General features: G+C 42.7%; 1 protein-coding gene across 2 annotated transcripts in view; it reads left to right on the top strand.

The window, feature by feature from the left end:
* The window catches only part of gabrb2b (gamma-aminobutyric acid type A receptor subunit beta2b), a 191,050-nt gene that overhangs the window by 127,773 nt on the left and 54,615 nt on the right, over window positions 1-8,662 (top strand). The gene's annotated exons all lie outside the window — the stretch shown is intronic.

Here is an 8,662-nt window from a genome sequence, read left to right as displayed (position 1 = left end):
AAGTAGGTGCCGGGCTTGAAGATTTAGCATGCAACTGGCATCACTACAAGGCTGCTCCGTGCATGCTGATCCGGTTTGTGCGTAATGAAGCGACGCGCGCTGTTCCGGGCGCTGGCCATGGTGCTGAATTCTCTCCAGCCACCTCTCGCTTCTATCTTTCCATCTATCTCGACGCCTTACTCCCGAAGTCCTCATTTTCCTCCAAAATGAGAACATCTCCTTCCACCACCACCACAACCCCCCCCCCCCCCCCCGCCCCACCGCCCGCCCCAAAAGCCTCAACTCACATCGTCTAGCATCCAAAACGGAGGTAATAAATGAGACACTTACAGCAGATGGGCTCGGAATAGACGCTTGTATCCCCCTTCTCAAACTTTGAATATCTTCCTTAAGCCAGACTGGTAATTAAAAAAATGATAAGGGGGGTGGGGGGTAGAAAGTAAATCCTGTGTGATCTCACATCTGACGAATTCTAGCTGGAGGCTGCTGGAGACGATATGTATGCAGGTCTCTCTCTCTTCTCCCTCCCTCTCTCTCTCTCTCTCTCTCTCTCTCTCTCTCTCTCTCTCTCTCTCTCTCTCTCTCTCTCTCTCTCTCTCTCTCTCTCTCTCTCTCTCTCTCTCTCTCTCTCTCTCTCTCTCTCTCTCTCTTTCTCTCTCGCTCTTGCTGTCTCGCTCGCGCTCTTCCTCTCTTTCAGTCAACTCTCATCACAAAAATAAAGGAATAATAATTTCCCCCGGAAAAACACTCCAAACTATAAATGCGCTCCACCTTGCAAAGGGTGCGCGCTCAACACGTCCATAGGAGGATGAATGTTAGGATTTCATGTCAGATTACGCGAGACCGCCCCTTTCATACTGTATGCAGCACTATTTAACTTCCGCTGCTGTAATCTCTTTGCAAGTGTCGCTAAATATAACACAAATGTATCCGATTCATTATTTTTTATTTTTTTTGGACTGCATTCTACTGCACACCCTCGCGCCCTCAAGGAGGTGACATGCATGCACGCGCCTCTAAAAAGGCACGGTGACACCCCTGCTAAGAACACCCAGTGCAATTTCAATAAGAGTGTCGAAAGAGACAGCGGCTCACCAGCTTGCGCGCCGACGTGACGTGCCTCCGCTGTTTTCTTTCTTCTCGCAATCAAAATTAAATCCTGCACGAATCTCTCTGCGTGGCGTTTAAAATCAAAAAAATATATATATGGAGAGAGTGAATAGGCGTGGAAATAGAAGTGTGTGAGAGGGGATGGAGTGAATGTGCCGCTGCAGTCGCGCCACTCCACACTGAGCGCGCCGAGCTGCGTGCATCTGCAAGGGAGGGAGAGGGAAAAAACGGGCTCGTCGACCAACCAGCCAGCCTATAATTTTTGTAGTCGTCAAGTTAAACTACAAATCAGAAGACATTTTCATTCCCCCAACACACACCCCTCCACTACCCCCGCTTCATCCCGCCACCGCGATCATCAACCGCCTCCCTTAATGCGCGCCACATGAGCATAAAAACAACGACATTGTGGTTCATATTATGATCGTGTGTGTGCGCGTGAGTGTTTGTGTGCGGCGTGTTTTTTTTTTATTTTTTATTATTATTATTTTTTTTTTGCAACAGGGGGTTTAATCATAAGCGTCCCGGCTTCAGTGACTCACGCGTTGCCTTCCGTTTATTTGCATCCCAGCAGGGGACGCGTGCTGCACGTCAGTCGTGCATGCATCGTCTCCACTGCATCGCATCGCCCCCCACCCCCCCGTCCCTCCCTCCCACCCTGCTTTCACGCGTGGTTGAAGTGGAATGTGAATGATTAGTTATGAAGCGACACGGCGGCCGCGCTCCATCCAACCCCACGCCGCCCCCTCAGCCATTCTTCATAAAAATAATAATATAATATAAATAATGATAATCAGCCACCAAATCTGCACTTGTGCGTCTTAATGCGCCCCTTTCCCTCCAACACTGCCCTCCACAAAACCCTTGGTCTTCTCTATCTGATCTGCATGTGACGCGATTCGGCTCTGAGCGCGTGCACGTGCGTGGAGCGTGTATAACACGTGCCCGAGTGTTGCTAGGGCGCGTGCATGTGTGCGTGTCAACGTGCAACAGCGAGGAGACAAAATATTTTATTTAATCAGATTTCGTAAAATGAAGTAAATGGAAATATGTGGGATTTTTATTTTTTTTATTTTTTTATATTTTTTAGGTCATGTCACATGGTGGTTTACTGTATGTCAGTCGAGCTACCTTGGCTGAATGAAACACTTTAGGAATGGCATAGACAGCTCTCCTGGATTGAGAGTCAGGGGCCTCCAAAAACAGCACTCTAAATGTTATTGAGACATGTTTATTCACCCATCCATCCATTTTCTAATTACAGCAAGTCTTCATTTGTGTCCTGGGTTAACTGAAGCCTAACCCGACTGAGAGGAATAAAAAAAAATAATTCTGTATACAAATAAGCACATTCATGCCTATGAACAATTTGATTTAATTCAATAAACCTAACATGCATGTTTTTTTTTCATAGTGGTTGGAAGCCAAAGTAGCCGCTAGCATGGGGAGAACATGCAAACTCCTCTCAACTGTGAGGCAGCACCTCTAGTCTGGCATGCGTCATGTAAATAAGTTGCGACTGAAACGCAATATTAGAAAGTGCCAACACAAATCATGTGCGACGTATTGTTTAACGAAGCCTGAAATTATTTAACTAGCTATCAAGCAGGCACAGAAGAGTTCAGAATATCTTTGTACTGGCCTGTTTTGAGGCAGCATATTGTGCAACAATGTTCTTAGGTTCAGGATTTGAATCTCCGCTTTGGCCATCTTCTTCTGCATTAAATAGAAATATAGGCAAGCGCCATCTGTTGGGGCACTTCCTTCCATCATCCACACAGTGAGGCTTCGGGAAGAAGACAATCCCGTCCAACTTAGGTCAGGTGATGAAGAAGTGAAGAGAGAGGGACTAAACAGAGCAAGATTGATGGCTGTAATTTGCCCGAGAGATGTGCGCGTTATGAGCAAATAATCACTTGCGGTGAACAGGCGTTTTGATTTTTCTTTTTTTTTTTGCCGGAATAAGTGGAAGGGGATGAGGGGCACCCTCTCTCCTGTGCGTTGCTCATCCATCACGCTGTGCTGTATACGTGCGGATAATGTGTTTGGTGTCACACAATCTTACAGTAGGCTACACACTAAATTGACATTCCTCAGCTGTATGTGGCAGCCAGCCTTGTGTCATTTATATGAAGTGGGAAGGGAGATGGAGAAGAAAAAAAGTGGCCTGCAGCCATATAAGTGCTGAGCAGAGATGTGCTTTTTCCCGGTGTGCTCAGTGGTTTGTGTCAAGTATTGTATGTGTGAGTCACACGCATGGTTAGCTTTATTAAGTAACACAATTGTGCACAATGTTAGTTTACTTTGCCGTACCACAGTCTGAAACATATCGATCCATCCATTTGTTGGCCAAACTGGAACTCAGAGTCTATCATGGCTGACTGGAATGGTCGCCTGTCAATCAGAGACTGCTGCGGGTTGGAACCCATTGTGGGTAGGAAATTTTGCAGATGAGTGCAGGGCTGCGCCGAAGTGGGAGCGGTCACTGACGGAAGCCTTGAAGTGGACACTTAAATGAATGTTTTTGAGTCCATTCGAGTTGTTTTCAAACTTTTGACTGATACGGTATGTTGTGGTTTGAGCAGGTGGAAGGATTAATGTACGTTCTGCCGGCAAACCTTTCACTCCGCAAGACACTCCACTTATTTGTCTTGTGGAGTTGGTGGCTATGGTTGGAATGTCAACTTCTTAACAGGATGGCATCTGCACCTTCTTGCTCAACCTTGACGCCAGGTATCTTTTCATCTTTTATCGATTCAATCTGGGAAGGAGGCTGTCCTTGTGAGGGTGGTTGAATTTCAGCGAGTGCTTATCTGCATTGCGTGGAGTCAATTAAATCATACTTGCAAGCTGTTTGGCTACCTTGCTATGCATTCTGCCTGTTGAGGCCCCACAACATAAGCCTCCATCCAGCAGATGGCGTTGTGCTGAAAAAAACCAACATTTTTTTCCTTTGAATTTTATATTTAGTATAATACATTTGGATGTTTTCTGTGTCATTTCATGAATCCTATTTTGTTTACTTTCCAATTCTCTATCTTCTGTTTTTATTCAATTGGGCAGCCCAAATTGCCATAGAAGTTAATATTGATCATTAATCACGAGTTCAACATTGACCACGACTTCCATCAATCAGCCAGCAGATGAACTAAAAGCTCAAAGTGGAAGAGAAAATACAGAACGGCGCTTTGCAATGATCATACAAAGTCTCGTAATGTGCAAGGCCGAACGCGCACGTAAATACAAACAAACAAATACGTATCTGTCGCAATTGTCTTCAAGTCCTTGCAGCTTGCTTGAAAGAGATCTCACAATCATTTAGTAAAATACTTGAAAAAGCTAGACAGTCACACTTCAATGTCTAAGTTGTTTGAGATGTCACATTGAATATTATTCTTTCAACATAAATATTTTCCTTGCTTGGATTCTCCTGGTTAGCTCATTTGTCTTGACAATGTTTGATGACGCTTGCGAAATCGTGACGGGCCCAAACGTCACAGCAGATGGAGGCGGGCTTCTCCTCACTCTCACTTGTCAGTTTACATAACAAGTGGTTATAATCTTGCAATTCAGCCAACCAACGCGCAACCATTTAGGTTGTCCCGAGCATTCAAATCCTTGCTGACCATCTGTTCCGTCGCTCAGTTGCTCCACTTCAAATACTTCCTCTATTCATTGCAACTTGTTTATTCATATCGCCTATAATTGCTCCCATTGCGAAATTGACGCTTTATCAGACAAATGTAACACAAGCCTGTAACCCCATCGGGGCGAGAGGCGTTCCAAAATTGTTGTCGGAAGTTAATGAAACACCAGGACAAGGTGACATTATCAACATGTGGGTTGACAAAGAAAAAAAAAATCGCAAAGACTGTTGCTACCTTTATTTCTGGAAGTGTGGGAGTGTTTGTGTGCTTTTTTGTGTCAGCACGCACAAGTGTGAAAAAGAGACAGGCACTGAATAAATATTGCTGTAAAAATCGATAATAACTTTCCTGAATCTGTGATAATGTATGATGCTTTTATTTCAATCCATCCATTAGTCCTCATTGGAGTCGAAGAGGATTTTCTTGCTGACTTTGAGCAAAAGCCCATATACTTAATTGCAGGGCATATACAGTATCGACAAATTACGAATATCGACAATTTAGAGTATGAATTGTGGGGTTTTTTGGGGGAATGTCGAGAGAAGCAGGAGTATTGATAGAAACCACACCCAAATAATTAGGAACTCTTGAGGCAGACATGCAAACCGCACAGCCTGGAAAAGGATTTGAATATTCCATTGATTGGTTTCGGATTAAAACATCATCATAAAAGTGAAGTCATATAACACAATGTCAAATGCTGCCATGCTGCTTGTGTTATTAAAGCAACTGTCGGTTATTGCGGAAGGTTCTCGTGCTGCAGGAAGCGCGAGAAAAACGCTTACAGCAATCAATAGCGCACTTAGCCTCTTTTCACCTAATAGTCATAGGCACTAAATGATTGTATGAATTAGTTTGTTGGCAAGTCAATAAGAGAGACAATCATGACCTCAATCCAATCCCATTACATAGAAATCGGGTCTATTACCATAAATAAAATGAATTAGGTAGCAGAAAAGTCACATCATTCATGGTCTCAAATGAACACACGTGTGACTTTAATAATATTTAAATTGTTCTTGGAAAAAAAACAGTTTAAAGAATAATAATAGTTTGGTTCAGATTGTTTTGTTTTCAACTATTTGTACTATTTAAACAAGCTGACTAGCATCCCTGCAATGTGTAACCTTTGGAGGTTTCACTGTAGTGCTTTACTATATATATATATATATATATATATATATATATATATATATATATATATATATATATATATATATATATATATATATATATATATATATATATATATATATATATATAAAGGATTACCTCCATATACTCTACTTAGAAGCACCCTTTAAGGAATATTCTTAATTATTGTTCCCAACTCCCCAGACAGTGTAGGGAGGTGATATGTTGAGCTCGCAAAGCTGTTGCTGACCTGCCGGCGACCCCCCGGGAGACGCTTGGAATCCGTATATATGCCATATACATGAACACACACACACGCAGTGTAAGTCTTTACTTCTGTGTTGCATTGCTGCATTAGGCCAACGCTGCAGATTCGAAAGCCTACTAACACACATTCCAAGTGCACGATGGATCTCATATCATCTATGCTTCAACGGACACATCCAAGGTTAAGTGCCTAATGAAGATGGATGCCGGTGCAATGTTGTGTATGAGTTTGTGCGGGCGCCAGAACTGGTCAAAGACTGCATAGACCAAATCTTAAGTAAACCTTTACCCAGCTGGGATTGCCTCTCAACTTTCTACGCATTTGTGTTGGTATACCACAGAGGCCCAAAATCATTTTTTAGGCTACATTAGCTCGTCACAAACGCTTCCCAATTGCCGCCGTAGCTTGGCATTGGGGCTCCACAGCTGCTTGAGCATGATTGATGGAAGCCACTCGAGCAAACCGATGAGTGAGATGTGGTCACTGGAGCGTACAGGGGTAATAAGGTGTGATGACGGCTTAGGTGACCGTGCTGAATGTACTGTAATTGTGCCGCAAACAATAGATGTAGCTTCGCGTTCTGTGAAGTGTCAGTCCCCCTTGCGAATTCCCCGACCTGGACTAGTGTCGGCTATCGGACCTAATGTGTGCTGAGGGCTTCATCGCTGGTGGTTAAGTGTAAAAACAGCCACGCGGTTGGTACTGATGACAACTTAGTATTGGGATAGTAATAATATCTTCCTTATTCTACCACAGATTGGGATTTTTTTTTGGGGGGGGGTCCTAATTGACTCTGGGAAAAAGACACTGGACTGTTGGCCAATCAATTACAGGGCACAAGGAGACAAACACGTGTGAACACTAACATTCACACCTATCGACAATTTAGACACGTCAATTAACCCAACACCATTGCACCATCACTCGGTGGGAATAGAACCCATGCATGTCTGATGAGAAAAATGTATTTAAAAACATAAAAATATACATACATAATAATAATAAGACCAACACTGGTATAATTTCCATTGGAAAAAATATGGTGACTTGATGGGGAGGGGGGAGAATTGGACTCAGAGGGTGATTGATTCGTCATTTATCACAGTGAACCCGAGGCCAAGAACATTGTCATGTCCAACAGTTCGGTCCCCTCGTGTGCTTTCATCGCACTTCCTCCACCTGTGGCATTTCTCCGACTGTGATTGGGACTGGTCATATTAATGGCTTGAGTGACCTGCGGGGTCCGTGCACATCAAAACTAGGCGGATGAAGGAAGATTTGTGTGGGACACCTCGAGCCCTTTCGCCTTGTTATGCCGCCCAATTTAAGATGCTCCACGTTAAAGGAATGGTTTTTTTTGTTTGTAATAATTTCTCATGTGATATTTTGGCCTGCAAATGCCCCAAAAGCTTCTTTTAGTGCCAATGTACATGTTGGCATGCAAATGATGCTCTCAGCCCTGAGCTCTTTAAGATTTGCAGGTAATGCTTCAGTGTCTGCCTCATCAACTGCTGAGACGGCAGATTGGACTCACTTTTAACAATGCGCCAACCGTCCAAACTGTTCCGGGTGTTAAAAGCATCACTTGGCCCAAGCCAAATAATTAAAGTTTTCTATGCATGTCTTGATTTTTAATTACATTTTAATTGTGGAGGAAAATGAGTCCGCATACATTGGCTAGCTTCACTTGTACAAGAGCAGTTTGGAAAAAAATATTAAGATTCAGTTTTGCTTTTTTTTTTTTTTTTTTTTTTTTTTTTTTTGTGACTTTCCATGTTTAATATTGTGCTTGTAATTGGTAGGGGGTTAGAATTGCACAAAATGACTATTCTGCTCATGCAGATATGATAATTCAATAATTGACTTTCCTATGTTTTTTTACCTTGCATGATACCACACTGCATACTACGGAAGAGGATTAGGTCCAGTGAAGAAAAAAAAACGAGGGGTGGCAGGAAATTCCCCATTTCTGACTTTAAAGTCAGAATTCTGAGAATAAAGTCAGAATTCTGAGAATAAAGTCAGAATGATACCACAGAAATTGGGAATTCTGACTTTAAAGTCAGAATTCTGACTTTATTCTCAGAATTCCGACTTTAAAGTCAGAATTCTGACTTTAAAGTCGGAATTCTGAGAAAAAAAGTCAGAATCCTGTCACCCCTCGTTTTTTTTTTCTTCACTGGCCCTAATCCTCTTCCGTAGTATACACATATACAGTATGGTGCTTAAGTTTTTTTCAGAGATCGATATATCCAGATGAAAAGTAAAATTGCCTCGTCATGCCAAAAAGGTCAAATGTGAGGCCGTTTTTTTTTTTTTTTTTTTCCCAATGATTTGCTTAAATCGCCTTATAATGTGAGTTTAAATTGCCGGGAAATCATTTCCACGGGGGCCTATTTTTATGACCAACGGGTTTGCGTGATGAGAGCTTCCTGCACTTTGCATGGCAAAAAGAAATGCTTTGTTTGGGTTGAGTGTCAGGCCTACAATGATCTATGCTGAT

The sequence above is a fragment of the Syngnathus leptorhynchus genome, chromosome 17 (genome assembly GCF_054491065.1).
Source record: "Syngnathus leptorhynchus isolate UIUO chromosome 17, UIUO_Slep, whole genome shotgun sequence".
NCBI lineage: Eukaryota > Metazoa > Chordata > Actinopteri > Syngnathiformes > Syngnathidae > Syngnathus > Syngnathus leptorhynchus.
This window is presented reverse-complemented; position numbering and strand designations above follow the sequence as displayed.